Source organism: Halichoerus grypus, chromosome 2 (genome assembly GCF_964656455.1).
Source record: "Halichoerus grypus chromosome 2, mHalGry1.hap1.1, whole genome shotgun sequence".
Lineage (NCBI taxonomy): Eukaryota > Metazoa > Chordata > Mammalia > Carnivora > Phocidae > Halichoerus > Halichoerus grypus.
The window spans coordinates 200860722-200881223 of record NC_135713.1 but is presented as its reverse complement, the minus strand read 5'-3'; the positions used below and the strand labels follow the sequence as shown (position 1 = coordinate 200881223).

The 20502-nt window shown below is 39.3% G+C and overlaps 1 long non-coding RNA gene across 1 annotated transcript in view; it reads right to left on the bottom strand.

Annotated features, from left to right (window-relative positions):
• Positions 1–20502, bottom strand: part of LOC118530365 (uncharacterized) — a 101461-nt gene that overhangs the window by 41958 nt on the left and 39001 nt on the right. The window contains exon 3 of the long non-coding RNA XR_004914620.2: positions 11810–11944. This is a non-coding gene — a long non-coding RNA (uncharacterized LOC118530365). The remainder of the gene's footprint in view (positions 1–11809; positions 11945–20502) is intronic.

The following is a 20502-nucleotide window of genomic DNA, read 5'->3' as shown; positions in this document are numbered from 1 at the left end:
TGATGTGGCATTTCATTTGGTGGCAAGGTGACTTTACTAGGTCCATTAAGGGCGACTCTGGTGGGGGCTCAGGGAGCAAAGAGAAGCCCTATGGGGGAAGCCACTATCGTGTCAGAGAGTATACACATCATCATGAACCCAATGCTGGTAGAAATGTGGTCGCTAACAGACATTCTGGTGAGGTCTGCAATGGAAATGAGGAACTTGTTCTTGAAAACTGGGAGAGAGGAGATCCTTGTCACAAAGGGGAAAGACTTTGGCATCCTTGTGTTCTAGTGTTCTGTGGCGGTAGAACTTGCAAGCGATGAAACTGGGTATTTAGCTGAAGAGATTTCTAAGAAAATTGTTGAAGGCATGGCTTGGTTTCTCCTTACACCTTACTCCTCACAGTGAAATGTGAGAAGAGAGAGAAAAATTAAAGGGCATTATTAAGCAAAAAGGAATCAGAACTTGAGGATTTGGAGAATGCTCAGCCTGCTCCTATTGCAAAAAATAAGAAAGCATGTTCTGAAGAGAACACGAGGTCTCCTCTCTGGAGATGTTAGGGTAGAATCTGTTTCCTTCCTCATTCTGTGCCTTGAGGTTGTAAGACGGGGGCCCTCATTTTCTTACTGGTTGTCAGCTTCTGGAGGCCACCCTCATTGGGCCCTCTGCTGGCCTCCCCATCTTCAGTTCCTGCAATGGTGGACGATCTCTCTTGGAGATCTTTCTTGGAATCTTTCTTGGAAAGATTGGAATGTTTCTTAACTTTTCTCCCATCGTCTCATCTCTGACTTTTCCACTTCCGTCTTCTACTTTTAGGTCATGTAACACAGGTCTCGGATGTTAGAGTAAGAACATTTTTGGGAACTGTTATTCAGCCTACCACAAAGATGGATATCCATTAAAATTTTACTTTTTATGTTTACTGGTTATTTATAAAATATTTAATATTATATATAGTTCTGCTCAATTATATACTACTGATAACTATGAACACAACTCACTCCAGAAAAGATGCATGGTTAGAGAGAATAAAAGGTTTTAAAAATTTCAAGTTAAATTTTGTTGTGGATAAAAAATGATCAAATCAGAAAATGATCAATGAAATTGTAGAAGTATAAAATATATTAGGATTAAGATATACGAAGGAAGGGGAATAAAAATATAAATTCAAAGAGAAATAAAACTGAGTATAATTTCCAAATCTTAAAGAAGAGCCTATTATTTATTTATTTATTTATTTATTTATTTATTTATTTATTTATTATTTTTAGAAGAGCCTATTTTTTAAAAGTGAATGATCGTGGATGTCAAATAATTCTTAGATTTAGACTGCATTGCAAAAATGTAGATGAGTGATATAGTTTTAGTTTTAGATATCAATATTTATAATATTACAACTCTTTAAAGTTAAGAATAAATATTAATCTAAAAAATGAAAGAGTTTGTGGGGCGCCTGGGTGGCTCAGTCGGTTGGGCGTCTGACTCTTGGTTTCAGCTCAGGTCGTGATCTCAGGGTCATGAGATTGAACCCACCATTGGCCTCCATGTTCAGCACAGAGTCTACTTGAGTTTCTGTCTCCCTCTGCCCCTCCCGCTCATGCTCTCTCTCTCTCTAAAATAAATAATGAATCTTTTTAAAAAATATGAAAGTGTTTATAATTTTAGAAATCTATTTTACTGGTAAATGAACAAAGAATTGCATAATTACTGCTTTAGAGTACATATTTGCTTTTACCTTCACTCACAATTAATTTGCATTAAAACTTCAAAATGTTAAGATATTTTGCTGGTCTAATGGGCAAATAATATGTAATGTTGATTTAATTTACATTTCTTCTTTTGTTAATTTTTTTTTTCTTTTGTTAAGTATCTGATCATATGCTTTATCTACTTTTGTTAGCCTCTTCCTTGTTTCTTTTCATGTTACTTGTTATATTTTTCCAGTGTGTTCTTGTTTTAAAACTTTGGTTTTTAGTTTTAATTTTTAAAAAACTTCAGTGTATTCAAATACATCTATATTCTCTTTTAAAGCTTTTCCTTTGTGTTTCTGGTTTACAAAGAATTTTCTTATCTTAAGGTAATATTTTAACACTTCCTTTTTTTTACATTAAGGCACTTAATCCTTTTACATTATATGTTCAGATTGTGAGAAAGATTTAACTTCATTTTGTATCTCTAGTGACTAACCAGTTACCACAACCATTTATTCAATAATCAATCTTTTCCCCACTATTAAAAATGTTTCAAATACTATGTACGTGTCGATTCTCAAATGTACATCTGGTTCAAGTCTCTTTCCAGAGGTCCAGGCCTTTATAGCCAAATATCTTTTAAGTGTCCTTTTCTGGATGTTTCCAGACCCTTTGGAATAAATGCATCTAAACACTACAACTGATCATAATGCTAAAGACCACCTACTAAGTATCAGTCATGTTGGCAAAGATTCTGCTAAACACTAAAGGAGTAATTTCAGATAATCCCCTCAAGGTGGATTCCATTAGTATCATCTCTATTTTATGAATGAAAAAGCCAAAATTATGAAAGTTTAAAGATTCACCCAAAACGATCAAGATGGATTTGAACCTGGGCAGTCAGAGCCAGGATGCATTCTCTCATCAACAGTGCCATACTGACCTTTCCCTGGGAACCTGCCCCTCCTCCAGGGTCCACCCACACCCATATACAGTATCTCACACAATAGCACCACTACCCAATCACCCCGAACAATTGCTAGCATTGCAGATTCTACCTCCCAAATATCTCTCAATCTCTTCATTTTTCTCAACCTCTGCTATTCAGAACCCTGGGTTGCTTCTCACTGTCCTTGTGATATAATCCTAATCCCTACAGGAACAGACTCTGCTCTGTGAGAGAAAGAGAGAAAGAGAAAGAGAAAGAGAAAGAGAAGGAAGGAAAGAAAGAAAGAAAGAAAGAAAGAAGGAAGGAAGGAAGGAAGGAAGGAAGGAAGGAAGGAAGGAAGGATGGGTAGTATTGAATTTTATCAAATGTCTTTTAGGTATCTTTCAAGACTACTTTTTAGCTTGTTTTTTTGTGTGCTATCTATGGATTTGAACACATTAACAACCTAATCTTAAGCCATCTTTATGTTTTTAGGATAAAACCGTTACTGTTACATACACATTTTAAAACAGAATCACTCTCAGCTGCGCATATTTTTATAGCCTAAATTTTCATTTAGGTAGTGATTCTACACCCCTATTGAAACTCTTAGAAGGAAAGCATGAACTTCCCATACAGCCAAACCTTTACTATCATCTCTTTTAAATCCACTCCCCATTTACAAAAACGTGTCCTCATCCCAAACACGAACATTTTACCCCAATTTATTTCTCTATAAGCCACACTCTATGATATTTAAATTTCTCAAATTTTGCTTTTGAATTAAAGTCAGTTCTTTCAATGATAATTGTTAAAATTCTTCTTTTTTTTTTTAAGTGGTTTCAGATCCCATGAAGACTTACTGAGAAAGAATTATTTTCCAGGTTCTGTACTAAACATTTTCACTTACAATGTCTAATTCAAGTTATTGGACTTTAAATTCCTGTGGAACGTGTTTGCTTTAACTGGGAAGGTGTTTTCCCTTCTAGAGAAACATCACCTCCCCCAGTTTCTGCATGCTGAAAAGTAGACATGAGAGTGAGATGTGTTTTTACATCTTGAGGGGTTGCTATAGCAACAGTTCTCCTGTGAAAAAATGCACTGAGCAGCTTCAAGGGCAGTTATGACAATCCCTGGAGTTTGTACCTTGCAAGAAATTGGGCTGTGCTCAAAAGAAACTAGGCTGGTGATTCAAATGGAAATTCAAAGTAAATCCACAGTACTTGAAACTGTATATTTCTACACTATAAATGCTCTCTAATATCAGGCAAATTGTCTAGATCATTTGTCTCCCTTATTCAAATTCCTGATCAAGACACATTTCCTGAGTAATTTCTTTCTACTCAGTTTACTCCCATAGCGTTAAGTGTCATTAGGTCCACTAGCTTAGAAATTAATCTGTCCAATCTTAAGTACATCTCAAATCTACCTAGCCCCTCTGAATTCCCAGTGCCACTGCATTAGTTCAGGCCTGCCTCATTTTTCCTTGGATTATTGTAATTGCCTCTATTCTGCCTTAACTGCCTGAAGTCTCGTCCCTTTCCCTGTACCCCTTACAATTTATTTTCTGCATTGCCTGAGTAATCTTTCTTAAATGCATGCCTGAGCATGTCATTCCCTGCTTAAAATCCTTCAATTACACTCAATTGCATTCATAATACAATCCAAGCTCTATGACAACAACCACTTTAAATGCTCTCTGGAACAAGGTGGGGGTGTAAATACAAACAGGGGTGCAGGCTTACATGAATTCCTAGCAGGGCATATAAGAAAGACCTGATGATGACGGATCCTGGCGTCTCCTTCTCTGGCCTTCACCCTTTCACCTCTCACTCATTCCACACTCTGGACACCCCCATCCGCCTCCATGCCTGCGAGTGCATTATACTTACACTCCCTCTGCACAGAATTCACCCTCCTCAAGGTCTGCATAGTGGGCAGTGGGGAGCCTTCCTTCAAAGTGGGTTTGAACCCTCTTCTAGATTCATCCAGCATTCAAGCACTTCTCCTATACTGTTCTCATTGGTTTACTTGTCGATCGATTGCCAGACTATGAATTTATTGAGTAAGAACTAGCATAGCATTTGGCACTTGGTAGGGGCAATATAATGATTTATAAGAAATATATATCTGGTCATTCAGATGATCAAAATGTATTTCTCTAGTATATTCGGTCTTCATCCACAGTCCCTGAAAATGCTTCAGAACCATAAGGTGAAATGGGTGTATTATTATTAATGAAGGTGACTTTTGGACCCCATGCAAGGGTGGGGGACTGCCAGGACCAATCATATGATTAGAGAGTTGGAACTCTCAGTCTCACACCCTTGACCTCTAGGAAGGGGAAAGAGCTGGAGGTTGAATCAGCCATTGGCCAATGACTCAGACAGTAATGAAGCCTCCATAAAGAGGACAAGAGGACAGTTTTTTGGTCCTTTTTCAGAGAGGGTCCATGCTTGGGGAACCAGAATGCTTCCATGTGCCACTGAGCTGGGCCCTAAGCTCCATGAAGACAGAAGCTTCATTGTTCAGGACCTCTCCCTGTGTAACTCTCTATCTGGCTGTTGATTCGCATCCTCTATCATATCCTTTAATAAACTGGTTAACATAGTGTTTCCCTGAGTTCTATGAGCCGCTCTAGAAAATTAATTGAGCCTGAGGAGGAGGTCATTGAAACCTCCAATCTGTAGCTAGTTAGTCAGAAGCACAGGTAACAGCCTGGGTCTTGTGACTGGAGTTTGAAGTGGGGTTTGGGGGATAGTCTTGTAGGGCTGAACTATTAACCCCTGGAGTCTGATGCTATCTCTGGATAGGTAGAGTCAGAATTGAGTTGAATTCTTGGACACTGGTGTCCAAGAATGCCTGATATTGTGTGTAGGGAGACCCCAACCCCCATGTTGGAACTGGGTCAGGGAACCCTGAAAGAGTAGGCATCCTGATTCAGATGTATAGTCGTCTTTTTATTGGTTTTGAAATGCCTTATTATGTTTTCCACTCTGAGAATCCTCTATAATAAAACATATGTCATCATACATGAAACCAAGGAGACCCAATTGGCCCAACCCAGACTTCCAATAGAGGAACACTTTCTCTGAAATATGAGCTGGTGGTCATCCAGCACCTGCCTGACACCATGGCCTAAAGCTACTGCACTTTACCATTCTCAAAGGGACCACAGTGATTTTTCACTGATTTCACTCAGTCATTTCTTGAGTAGGTTGGAGAAAGGTCATCTTGGGCTTTTGTTCCTCTAGGAGTACTAACTGTGGACCTTTCCCTGTGTCAGATAATTTATAGAATTGTGAAATAGGTAAAATGGGTCTTGGGCAACTGCTTATTTCCCGTTCTTGTTTTCTTGATGTGCTTCTTCTCCCAAGATCCTCAGGACCCTGATCTGCCCTGATTTCCTTCCTCCCAATTGGCTCCATTCCATTTGGTTGGTGCATAAGGTTTATATTTTCACCTTCTTATATATAAATCTTTGGGACTTTTGTTCTCTTGGAAACACTTAAAATAGGAAAATTCATAGTAAGTGGTTGATGACTAATAATAATTTAATTATCTGTCCACATGTTCTTTACATGTTAGTCGATTTTTCTACTTGAACCCAAAGATGTAAACTTGCAATGATGGAATTTCAGACATCACCAAACTTGTGGGGATTTGATAGGTGTTGGGGTTATAGTTATTCTTAGCATCCTTACAAAACATACCATCTGCGTTTCCACCTATTCTATGTAAGCATTGACTTGTTACATAGCATTAATTTGTTATGCAGTAGAAACAATTCAAACTAGAGCAAGAGCTTTGAAGAGAGCAAGCTCTGGCCTGATTCAAACTTGTGGTCACATGCAAGGGATTTAACAGAAAAGTGCTTGGGGAGTAAGGACACTCAGGCAGTTGCTTCCTGGTGGATGGTAGGTGCTTCCTGGTTGGCAGAGGATCCTCCCAGAATCCAGCTTTAGGACACACCTGTGATACTCACTTATAAAGGAAAAGGAACCATATACAATCAAGAGGGTAGTAAAGGTCTCTGAGGAGTTTCTGAGTTTTGCACATCTGTTGATTCAGGCAGTAAAACTCCTCCTCAGGACAAGTTTTAAATTTTGCTTTTATCATTTGTTTTACAGTCTGTTCCTTCCATTCTCAAGAATTCCTCACTGTAGCTGGTTGTGATGTGATTTTCCACACTGATATGAGCTCTCGCAAAGCTTCCTCTCTACTTCTTTTGGCTGCCAAGCCCCTGAGGGCTCAACTACATCCTATTGTCTTTCTTCCCTGGAATGACTGAGGGAGAGGCTTCATAGAATCTTCTGGCTAGGCTGGGACAGCAAGACTCATTCCTGGGCCTTTGTTTCAGCTTGAAATACACCACAAATTAATTGGGCCGATGCAGGTAATTAAGATAGTCACTTGGATTGTGTGCCTCTCCTCTGAAAAATTTCTGTAAGTTGCCAGATCTAAGCTTGGTGTATTGAAATGTTAATGATCCATGCCCTTAAGAAAAAAAATGTTTCCTACAAATGGGAATTCATAGCTAAAGAAAATGTTTATAGACTGATTAGCACTCACACTGTAGTCTCATATATTGCTCTCAGTAATAAATAGCTCATCATAGCATAACATATGTCACAAATAATTCAATGCCAAACTTTGTGTAGCCACCTACTGTTACAGTGACAATAATTTTAGGTCTCTAAAGTGGTCTTGTGGCAAAGAAGGAAATATTCTGGGGTATTTTCTGGACCTGCAATCAGGGAAGACTAAACTTTGAGTAGAAACAAATAGTTTGAGGAAACAGGATAACTTGAGTCTGTTAGAAAAGGAGACACCAGTAAATACAGTAGGATAATCAGGGTTCTTCAGCATTCTCTGCTGGTGGTTACGATTCTTTAGTATGACCATGTTTGTGCTTATAAGTCTAATAAATCATGATATTGTCTGTTCTACTAAGAAGGACCAATGGTATTTCTTCTCTTGGCCCTTCATTGGGCACAGATCTCCTGCATTTCTTATTTTAATTACTTTTTGATGCACATGCTTCATTTCTGATCTTAATTTTGATAGTTCTAATCATGAGCTGGTTGCGTGATCCTTACTCCTCATTGATCCCTTAGATTTAGAAGTCAATTTGGGGGTGTATCCTACCTGACTGCCAATTCCCACCACAGTAGCTCAGGAGAGGACCCTAGTCTTCTTCCTCTGACAGATGAGTGTTCTTTAATTGTGCCCCAAAGCTTTTCCTGTGTTTCTCTTAGAATACAAATTACTCATGGTTGGAGAAGAGTATTAATGTGCATATTTAAAATAACCACTGTTGATTTACATATTAATGATAAGTACACTGATTTTTCCACTGAAGTTTTTTTTTTTTTTTTAAGATTTTATTTATTTATTTGACAGAGAGAAAGACAGTGAGAGAGGGAACACAAGCAGGGGGAGTGGGAGAGGGAGAAGCAGGCTTCCCGCTGAGCAGAGAGCCTGATGTGGGGCTCGATCCCAGGACCCTGGGATCATGACCTGAGCCGAAGGCAGACGCTTAACGACTGAGCCACCCCGCCGCCCTTCCACTGAAGTTTTTTTACATCTTTTTTTACGTTTGTTTTGAAGTGGATCAGTAGGTGGAAATGTTTGCAATTAAACACTTAAAAAATAATTTTTTAAAGTGTTTTATTTATTTTTTTTAGTAATCTCTATAGTCAATGTGGGGCTTGAATTCATGACCCTAAGATCAAGAGTTGCATGCTCCACCGACCCTGCCAGCCAGGCACCCCTAAATGTTTAAAAAATAGTTTGAGCTAAGCAGAGCAGATCAGTGCTACCTGAAATTTGATAAATTTGATAATTTTCTATATTCATGTAAACATCACCCAAATCAATACATATAGAACATTTTCATCTACCCCAGAAAATTTCCTTTATGCCCCTTCCCAGCCAATCTTTCTCCAAGCAAATATTGATCTGATTTCTATATGATAGATTAATTTTGCTTATTCTAGAATTTCATATAAATAGACTCATATAGTATATACTCTTTGTGTCTTATTTCTTTCACTTAGCATGAAGATTTTGAGATCCATCCTTGCTGTTGTTTGTGACAGTAGTTTGTTCATTTTAAATTGCAGAGTTTATTTAATTTATGAATATATAACAATTTATTTACCCGTTGATGTACATTTGTGTTGTTTCAATTTTGGCCCTATTATAAAGAAAGCTGCTATAAACATTCATGCATGAATCTTTTTTGTAGACTTACTTTTTCACTTCTCTTGGATAAATATCTAGAAGTGGAATTCTTGGGTCACTAATTAGGTATATGCTTAAATTTACAAGAAGCTCTTTGTCTGTTTTGCAAAGTGACTGGACGCTCCCACCAGCCCTGTATTACAGTTGTAGTTGCTCCCAATCTTTGTAACACCTGCTGTCGTCAGTCTTTTAAATTTTAGTCATTCTAATGGGTATGTGATAATATCCGTAAAATACTCCTTTATGGTTTTAATTTGCATTTCCATGGTTTCTAATAAGCACTTTTATATATGCTTATATATGCTTATCAGTCACTCATGCTTCTTTTGTGAAGTGGCTACTCAAATAACTTGCCCATTTTCCATTGGTGTGTGTGTGTCTTATTACTGAGTTGTAAGTGTTCTTTATATATTTTGGATAAAACTCTTTCCTCAGATCTATGTAACGCAATCATTTTCCTCCAGAGAGCTTTCCATAAGTTGTCTTATCTCTGTTCATTGTTCCTTGGTCAGCCTTGTGGAGTCTTCCTCTAAGCACACGTAGCCAAAGACATGAGCAGACCCTTGTGCAGATTTCTGAGACTCTTTCTGTTGTAGATACCTCCTTTCTGGTACTCAGCAGCACAAATTTCAACCACCTCAGCCTCTCCCAACTCTGATCTTTGTCTTTTTGGCTCAAGGAGACCCTTGGGTCCTGCTTTTCCTCTCTTATTACACCATGATTCCATAATTGCCTCTGGGCAGAAAGCCAGGGTGATCACAAGGCTCACCTTATTTGTTTCCCTTCTTGCAGGGATCAGAGTCTTGTAATACCTGTTGCCAGTGTCTAAAGGCTGTTGTTTCACATATTTTGTCCACTTTCTTTCTTTTTTTAAAAAGATTTTATTTATTTATTTGACAGAGAAAGAAAGTGAGAGCAGGAACACAAGCAGGGGGAGTGGGAGAGGGAGAAGCAGGCTTCCCGCTGAGCAGGGAGCCCCCATGCGGGGCTGGATCCCAGGACCCTGGGATCATGACCTGAGCTGAAGGCCGATGCTTAACGACTGAGCCACCCAGGTGCCCCTTTTGTCCACTTTCTTAGTTGTTTATTGCAGGAGGGCTAGTCTGGTACTAGTTATTCCTGCCTTCATAGCTGGAGGCAGGAACTTTAAGAAGTTACTTGGAAACACAAGAAAATGAAATAGAAAAGTAACAGATTAAGGGATTTCAGAAAATGCAATTGAATGTAGCATTAGTATGCTAAAGATACTTGACCAAGAGATTACTGAAAGTTTTACACCTTATTTTTCTCACATTATAAGGAATGATTCAGCCTACTCTACTGAAAGAGTTACTAGTTTGTCATTGTACTACCAACATATTGTGGTTTCGTAGCTGCTTACAAAATTAAAAAAAAAAAATCCAAAAATCAAACAAACGTTAAGCCCTACAACTGAGCTAATAAAATAATCCTTTTGTCACTTCCTCTGGGATGCCATCATTCCTTGGTTGAGCATATTGCGTCCTATCCCTTCATGTACCTTTCTATCTTTTCCATTCTCCTACAGACCTACCTACACTGCATTCAGAATCCGGAGTGTGAACAAGGACCAGATGTATAGTCATGAAAAACAACTTTTTCTACTTGATGATGATAAGACTATAACCATGCTAAGTGATTTACCTCATTTAATTCTTGTAACAGCTCTGAGACAGAAGTATGATTTTTGTGACCTTGAATATCTTGTGGAATCATTTTACACCTGAGCTTTCTTATGGGTAGAATGAGATAGTAAACAGAAAAGCAAGGGGGGAGCCCAGTTCATCAGATTTCAGTGTGGGCTGCTTGTACGCAGTTTAGGAAGAATTCTCAGGAACTTCTGGCTAACCACTGTCTGAACATGCATTTGAATATGTGTAATACAACATACATGTGTTTCTTTTAAAGCCCTGCTCACGTGGCAGTAAAATAATTTCAAAGGAAGTTCTAGATAAAAAAGGTAAGAAAGGCAAACACAATGAACTAGAAATTTCTTTAAAAGTTAGGTTAATAGAAAGTGGGTAACCAGTTTGGTAAATGACATAACAGAGAGTACGGAGCTGAAAACCATATGCCTGTAAATGAAGATATTAATAAAAATGAGCTGATTTGTGCTAATAAAACACAGTAAATTTCAGGTACTTGGCACCAAGGGGGGCATTCAGCAAGGCAGGCGTGAAGGATAAGGTGTAAAAAACTAAAATCTGGCTCCCAACCTTCTCTTACCACATTCCTACCCCTATCCCAACAGGAGGCAGGGGGGTTACTTTCTGGAAAATACTAAAAGGAACTGGGAGTCAAGAGTAATGCTTATGCTGTAGATGAAAAACATGGGACAAGTTTCTGGACCTCTGCTGTGGTGACAAGTTTTCTGCAAGTATATCCTGGTAGCAGATTTATTCTCACAAAGCTACTCAACTATCCAAAGAGATGTTGAGGAGAAGAAATTATCGGAGAGCTAATACAAGAAAATGTTCCGGGACAGTCATTTGGAACAGTTAGGTTTTTATGGGTCATGCTTTTAGGTTTTGTTAGGCAAGAACAAAGCAGCATGTGGGTCAGGGTGGATCTTGCCCTACTTACTCTACCTGAGGACTCATGAACCGTGAGGTTTTCTTTCCGGCTGGTGGGAAAAGGCCCCAGATGAGCTCTAGAAATTGTTCCTCCTAACCCTTGTAGGTGTTTCTTTCCTCAGCCTCAGGTAGTTTTCCCCAGTGTATTCACTGAACAGCGAAAGACTTTTAATCCCTGGAGCTCTCTGCTCCATACATTGCTATTCTTTTAAGGGCTCTGCTCTGGAAGCTCTAGCTGCCCTGACGGACCCCCCATTCCCCCACCAACCACTTCTGACTCCTCAGCTCCAGGAGAATGCTAAGCTCCACCTGGCTACCCCTCCCTGCAGGGCGCCTGGTCAGTAAGATGAGTAAACCACAGGACTCACCTTGTTGTTTCCCTTCTCTTGGGATTCACTGTCCTTCATTGACTGATGTCCAGTATCTTCAAAACCACTGTCTCATGCATTTTTGTCCCACTTTTGAGAGCGTGGACCAGAAGTGGAACTCACACAGGTAAAACTCTGGCAAAATTAAAATTACATAAAAAATCATGGTCTCAGTCACTGTTAACAAATCCCAGTCTTCTCACATACAGGTGATGCTCCACGGTTTTCATGGAAGAGCAACAATATGGGTCTCTCCCAATAATTTTAGCTAGAGGATAGTCTCCTCTTTCTTTTTTGCACGTTGCTATGTTTTGAAGGAATTACCATTCTCCTCTAAGTTCATCATATGATGTCGAGGAGGAAGGAGACAGGGTTCCTCACCATCTACCTGGATGATTTTCAGGTAAGGCATCTAACCTCTCCGATCCTTAGTTTCTTTGTGGAGTGAAGTCAGTATTATCTACCTTGCAGTCATTATGAGGATTAACTAAGATATTTGTAAGAAAACTAGCACAGAGCGTGATTCATTATAATTTTCATAAATTATAGTTTATTTTTAAGAATATCAATAAAGGCAATATAGTAATAGGTCTGTTGTCTTGCACACGGTCTTACTGTCAAAACCTACTGGCTGTTTATGTGGTTGACATGTCTTAACAATTTTCCTAGGTAATATAGTTGGCTCCTGAAGCACATTATGTTTTAGTAATCCATTTCTCACTAGCAACCAAGGCACATAACTTGGCACACAAAGAGGGGAGACCAGCAATGAACAGAGCAGTCTGCCCCAGTGATGCCTGTGGTGATTTGCCTGTCTGACAGTCTCAGATCCAGGCCAGGGGCAAGGAAGTACATTGCTTTCTGTGTCTCACAAGCCGAAGGCGAGCAGCTGGAGACACACATCCATGGCAGAAGATCAGCTGCTTTAGCAGCTAATTAATGAGGGGGACTATGCATGACATTTGGAAAGTTCCTAAGTGAGCAATACTGTGGTGAGAAGCTGAATAACATCCGTACGCTATCTGTCACATCGCTTGTGTTCACTTCTTCTGGCCTGGCCTTAGCACACTGCATAAATCTACAGCTGCAGGAACCAAAATCTCATATAAAACTGAAGGATTTATTTTGAGGTATTGAAAGGTTTATAGCTGCAAAAGTTAAAATTTGCCGAATCGGCATTTGGAGGACTCTCCCGTATGCCTCACCCCTTTTGGCTCTCCGATTGTGTTCTCTGAATTCCTGTCTCCACAGGGAGACAAGAGAGCCAGGGGAAACCAGTGACGTGGATGGAATTGTCCAGACTTTACCCACTCTTGGCACTAGTGGCTTCATATTTCAACCTAAAGTAGTCCTTGAAAGCTGTCATTATGATGCTAAGACCCATACACAAGAAATATAAAACAATAATTCCATTCTGTTCTGGTGCCTGATTGCATTTTGGATTCCAGAAACTTCCGCCAGTTTTCACGTATTTTAGAGTGCAGTGTTCAATTTTCAATGCCCACTTTCCTGCATCTTTACTGTTTGGTGGGAACCAGTCGGAAGCTGGCTTAGGTCTTTAGTCCTCTCATAGAATAAAAATCTGAGTTATTACTCCTGTATTTAATCAAGGATTCAGCATTTCCTCTTCTGGATTCTGTACATCCTCCCTAATGACCTCCTAGATTTCTGGCTTATGGTCTGGTTCATTTCTCGAGCTAAGAGGGGTAGGTCTTCAAGTCTTAGAATGCATGAAAATGGACTGGGTATCTAAATATTAAAATAATAAGAACTATATGTATATATGAAATGCCATTAAGACAGAAGGTTGGAAGGAGTACGACACATTGGTAAGACTTATCTTGTACCAGTTCACTGACTTTCCCTACAAATGTGAGGGAAAAATTACTTACCTTAATCGTTTCATCTGTAACGGGCGGAATATCCAATCTGTAAGTTCATAATGACACATGCCCTATCTATCGTCCAGGCATTTTGCAGAAAATCAGTGAAATAATATATACAGCCTTGAAAGCTGTAGAGACGTTAAAAGTATCAAACGTCATGGCTAACTGGAATGTCATTTCACTTGCTTGGCCATTGCCGTTCTTCTCACCTTCTACCTGCCTCCCCCCAAATCATTAGCTGTCCCCTCTTCCTTTGCTCCAGCCCTCCCCCATCCACGACATGAGAAAGCGTCCTTCCGTGAAGACTTTTGGAGTTCCGTTAACGAGTACTGTCTTACACGTTTCTGGGGCCATTACAGCACTTCTCAGGGTCCCATATTCACAGAAATAATTCCAGAGGTGTGTTTGTGTTGGATCAGTCCTGACCCCAGAGTGCAATAGTAGCAGGACGTGACAAGTGGAAAAGGCCTTTAATCTGCAAATGAAAAGTCTAAAACTGGCCCCTGGCTGCCCCCTACTCTGGTGGTCTCTTCTGGGAATGGGCTCACTTTTTAGCTGAACTACAGCTCTTTGGGCTCCTCTACAGAGTAAGCATAGTTGAGCTGTGCAGTTGCTAAGAAGTCGAGGAATCACTGTTTTGCAGGCATGCGCATCTGAACTCTGCAAGGGCTTGGTGTTTTCTGAGATCTCCCTTATCCTGTAAGAAGAGAAATCTTTTTTACCCCTCTCTGCCCAATGCCAGGTCCAACAGCTGTAACTATTTCATTTTTAATTTGCTCCTTGCAGCCTTGTCTCTGCTTAATCCATTAAGACAACTTTGAATGTTCCCGGCTCATATATTTATAAAGGGGGAAAAAAATGAAGGGAAAAGACTTTGAAAAATGGTATCTAAATTGTAGCCAAATGTACTCAGAACTCTCCTAGGTTAAATTGCAAATAATTTTCTTTCAAACATCACAAACACTCTCTCTAACTTAACAAATTGGACCGAGGGGTTTCATTGCTCTCGGAAACATGATTCATTCTCTTTTTTTCTCTGTCTGTTCCTCCTTCTCTCTCTCCTCCCTCTCACTTTTCCTTCTAGAAACGTTCTTCTGGCTGTGTTTTAGCCACATTGCATTATCTCTAGGCTTCCTTCCTGGAGCTTCCATGAATAATTTGCCTGTCTGGTGAGAGAGCCATTTTGGAGACCAGCCCCATCCTCGACTGTGCTGGGAGAGGGGAGGGGTGGGGAAGAAGGGCCGGCTGCTTTAAATCAATCAGTTGACACTAATCTAATGTCTAATTAGCTCTGGGTGGGCGTGTGCTTTGATTATAGGAAGTGCCTCAGGCAGTGGCTGGCGTTTGAAGGGCTGCTCCATACATATCAATCATCCTTTGACAAGGAGAACTGGAAGGAAAAAAAAAAAAAAAAAAACAACAAAAAAAAAAACGAAGGGGGGCCCGTTTCTCTGTGTCATCTGTTGATTATCTGTTTCCAATGGTCTAAACCAATGCTTTGAAGCTCATCCGTTTGCTCTTAGCAATGAGCGCTTGACCACAGAGAGAGGCAAGCTTTCTAAAGTCGGCTAAAACTGCCAGTTGGGTCAAATAATTACTTCCCGTGTCATGAAATACCTAATCATATCTAGTAACAGTTATGTGCTTTTTAAAAATCCTTTAAGGTAAATGCAGAAGCTCTACATATTCCGCTGAATCCTAAAAATGGAACAATTCATTATTATGGAATTGTTCCTGTTGATGGCTTACATGAAATGATTCGTGATTGGACAAAAGTGACAAGATCTTTAAATAAAATTTACAAAATTGCTTTTATTGAAAAGGGTATGCCTATAATTATTTTCTGATTGTTTTATTTTCTTTCTTTCTGTACTTAAGTACACTCTTTTCGAGGGATGGGGGTTTAAAAACTTTACTAGAAGTAGCCACGGTATATTTAAATGCTGCTATTATTTCTAGTAGAAAGGGAGGAGGCCAGTCTCATTTTCATTTGTTCTATGTGACCCAACCTTATATAACGTTGATGAGGTCAGAATTAGTAAGGCAGTTAGGGTGCCTTCCAGGTTTTAAACAAAGAAAAACACATCTAACTGAGGAGTTAATTTTATTCTCATTCTTACTGATCATGAGATTGAAAGAGGTATTTTAAAACACTGTTTTTATTTCAGATCTATTTGATTTGCTTTTCTGTGTGCTTTTATTTTTCTAATGGTTCCAAGCTGTTGAATCTGTTGGGCACAAGAAAGTCGAGTCACATAAAAGTGATACTTCAAGAGATTCATGTGCAAAGCCTGGTTAGAATACAGTCTGAGGCTCTGTAGATGAACTGTCAGGTTTAAATCCTGGCCATGCTACTTACCAGCTGTGTGACCTTGGGCAAGATACTTAACCTTGGTAAACCTCACCTGCAAAATGGAAATCACAGTAGTGTCTACTTCACAGGGTGATTATGAAAATCAAATAATATGATGCATGTGGAGTGTTTAGCACATGGTAAGCACTTAATAAAATGTTAACTATTATTGTTGGTGTACAGAAGTGAATATTTTCCCAACAATATTGGCTAAGTTTAGAAATCCACAAAAAGTATGTCTGTCTTTGGAGGCAGAGACTTGCAAAGGAAGATCTCCTAAAATGTTATATGAGGTGTTAAGCATGATACTTACACCACTGTCTTGTATATGGGCATTGTGGGCTTACAGAAGCACTGCATTCTTGGATGTAAAATAAAATACTTGTTAAGATTATGACCCACTTTGAGTTAAGGTATGCATTTCTTAAGAATTTTCATAAGGTTAAACTTTCTTATGATATGTGAAGAAATTCTGGTTTGACAACTGTATTAGAAAATTCTCATTGGAATGTTCATGGGAATACCTCTTGCTAAGTTCAAGAAAATGTTCCTTCTCCCTCTCTTTAACACAAGAGAGAGTAAGGGAAAGACAATGATGTATGTGTTGTAAAAGGCACTAGCTCACTCTTTTACACTCTAGAATTTAATGCTTTCAAATTTTGTCAAAAATTTGAAATAAACATGATATACAAATGACTACATTGTACATTTTTTCTTTTACATTGTTTCATTTTATCAACATGATACGTTTTAGAAATTTTGTGTTAACATGAAAACTAATATTTTTTAGTATAAAATTATTCCTGTAAACTTTGTTTTTTCAAAAATGAGAAAACAATATCATGAAGATAATTCTGATTTCTTCCCTCAAAGTATTTTGTGGATAACCATAGACTCACTAGATGATCAAAAGTCAGATAAGGAAGTTGTCAGAAGCATAAACTCAGGTGATGTGTTTCCAGGTTTCTTACTGAAAGATGGTTGAGGCTTCATTACTCTGGACAAATTTTGAAAAGAGCAGTTAAAGGTAATTAAAAAAACAATTGCCATTTGTGTAAAAGTGCAGAGACATGCTATTTCCTGACTTTCAATTACTTACAGTAACTTAAAAAGTAGAATAAGAGATTGCCAATAAAGGTCCTATCCAATCATTTCAATTTTAAGTAAGAGAAAAATAATAATGATGCATAATCAGCATATTATATAGTGAATATTTTAATCTTCCAAGGTTGTAGATTCTGGGTTTTACATATGTAATTGATCAGTAAATCTGTAATTTTTTCAATATAATGAAAATGAAATATGAAATGAAGCATTAAATGGATTTGCATCACACACATCAAAATCTGCATTATTGGTTTCGGTCAGCAGAGTGCTACTTTATTTTTATAACAAATCAAAATCCAAAAAATAGCAAAGAGGAAAAGAACAAGCCTTGCCTTCCAAAAGCCCCTATCACCTTTTGTTCTTGGTAAACTTGGATATAAAAACCCTAGCTAAAATCAAGACTCACACCGCCCTCTTCTTCTGAGGTGAACACAATACGTGGCGGGCGATAGATAGTTCTCTGCTACTGTGGGAACATGTTTTTAAACTGTGGTGGGAGAGATTTCGTCTAGACTGTAGAAAACACTCTCTACATGAGGGTTATGTGTCATGGGAAAGCACATTACAACAGGGGCTATAGAACTTCCTGCTCTGGGAATTTTATAATAAGAGCCAGGCTGGTGTCATTTCACACAAGACCTGCCCGGAGGTAGGGGAATGGATAAAATGACCTTTCCTGCCTCCTCCAAGGGCTATGACTGGTTCTTAATGAAAACCTGGTACCAAGGACTAGTTCGGTATGGAACAATGCTTTTAAGGCCAAAGTTTAATTTCATAACAGCAATCGGATACTGTAGATAGCTGGATTGCACTCTTTGGAGATGGATAAAATGACATGGTCTTTGGAGCTCATCCCAAGGGGCACTTTAAGGAATATTCTCTGGGAACTGCATCCTGTGCTGGCAAAGGCATTACTTGATGATTTAATGGGTCTTTTCCATTTCCAGGTCTTATGATGTATTATTACCACCATCGAGCAGTTATAGTCTCTGCATGGTAACAGACACCAACTAAACAATTTGGCCATCCAACTTCAAAATTTGGTCTTGTTTCATTGCTGCACAGTTGTTCAAGACGGTAGCTGCTAAGCTTCTTTCCCCTCTCCTTTGAATGTGTGTTCTTCGCTGTTGTCATTAAGATCTGTATATAGAGTTACCCAATTTTAGTCTGCATTCCAAGGAGATTGCTGTGAATATTTATTGGTATTGCAGCCTATTCTCTTGGAAGTTAAAAGTCCTTGGAGCCTTGGATCTCAAATCTACTTAACCTGCACAAAAGTAATAGATATGGTCTACTTGGGGATACCAAATATGAATAATTTTGAATTAGGGTGTGTGTGTGTAGCTGGTTCATACCAGTAGTGCTCAATGGGCCATCCAAATAAATGCTTATACTGTTGCCTTCTACTGATTTTTTTTTTTTTTTTTTGATTCTTGATTCTGACATGCTGTAGCTCTGAAAAGAGATAGGATTGCTACACTTACTATTGAAATAGGCCACTGGGCAGGCTTTGGGAGGGAGAGAGGTACAAGGAAGCTTTCTGGCTTCCTTTTTGTATGTGGTCATGTTGAATGCTGGCTACTTTGACTTCTTTTCTGCCGCTACTGAAACAGAATAAGGTGGTACACAATGGGCACAGCAGGGAGGGAGGGGCCACGGGCGGCTCCCCGCGGCAGGTGCAGGCAGCATGGCCACCACTTTCCCACACGTATCAGTGGGTCCCAAGTGGCCTTGTGCACTCTGAAAATGAAATAAATGGCTGTGTGGATCAGGTGTCCGCCAATGAGAAGTTGGAGGCAAAAAAGCAACAAGGAGGTGGATGCAGGGGGTGCGGAGGGGTGGAGTGCAGTGAGAGGGGTTGTTTGTGTCCTTGCATCATTGTTATTCCCATTTCCAAAGCTTGGATGTGAAATTCTATCTGTGTTCTTTTGCTTCCAATAATCATGCTCCACTGAGGTACTGAGATGGTATTTGGGTGATGAACACAGAGAAGTTCCATTGTTCCTCCCTTCATCTGTGCTGAGGAGCCGCCGGTAAGTGTCTTCAGGTGGAACTGGAAGGTTCCTAGGGAGGCAGACACTCTACAGAACCTGGAATGGGGCTCCTACCGGCAGTCTTTCCTTCTGTGCCAACACCTCCGCCCTCTACCTCATATATCATTCATATTTAATGGACTGATAGTGCCTGTCATATCCTTAAAACTGACCTGAAACTGTGATACTCACTTGGAACAATTTGAGATCAGACAAGTAGAAGACATGTTTGTGGTTAAGGAATTATTTTCAGGGGCCTGTCAAAGTGTTTCCATATGAGGCTAATGCCATTTTCCTAAGGAGCAAATGCAAGAGACACAATAAATATTACTTCGTTTCCTTTTGGTCCATTAAAAAAAAAAAGAAGGAAAGAAGGCATTCACAGGGAGATTTTTCCAAGAGCAAGTAAAATGTACTGTCATCTAAGCAAGTATTTTCTTTTTTTTGCCATTTTTTGGGGGGTCATTTTTTTTCAGATGAGGTTTGTGTGGGCATCTCTAAAATATCTATGTTTTAATTCATTTTTATTTTCTACAGAATGTGGTAGGGCGTGTATTCTCATAATTCCCTCTCCAGGCTTCCTTGTTTGATCTCTAGAATATATCTCTTGCTTCAACCGCATCTAACTACATCCTCATTACCAGAGCTTTCATAACCCCTTGGTACCTGCTACTCCGTATGTGGAGTCCTTTTTTCCCTTTTCTCTATTTGGTGGCTTCTTCTCATTTTCCAAGACTCATGTCCCTTCCGGTGTCAAGCCTTCTCCGACCCCCTCAGGCATAATGTAAGTATCCTCTTTGTTGGCCTGCTGCTTCCCAAGAGCAAATGCAATGCATTAATGCACGGTAATTATTTGTGAATATGGCTGTCTCCTCCCTGGGTGATGAGTCTGTCTGGAGCAGGGGACATTTCTCCTTCTTTAATTCCATCACTGTCTGATGTGGTGCTCCATAAATACTGATTGATGAGTCCAGGGCTGAATAGGGCTTTCAGAGGTTAGGATGAGCTTGAAAGATGGACTTCTCAATCCCCTTTAATGATTTGCCACGGATGAGCATTAGAGCCCAGATTTATGAAGGCAGTTCCCCATATTAGGAATTCTTCAATTAGGAATTCTGTAAGAATTCCTTTCTTAGTAATAAGCATTTTATGTGATATGTAAGGTTGATGTCAGATTTACAGTCTGACTTTCTTGTATGTATTTGGTTGCATAAAACTGATGATGATGGTGATGATGATGGTGATATGATATAATAACAATATCAGAGCTGACACTGAGTGTTTAACATGTGCCAGGCTCTATAGCAAGAAGCT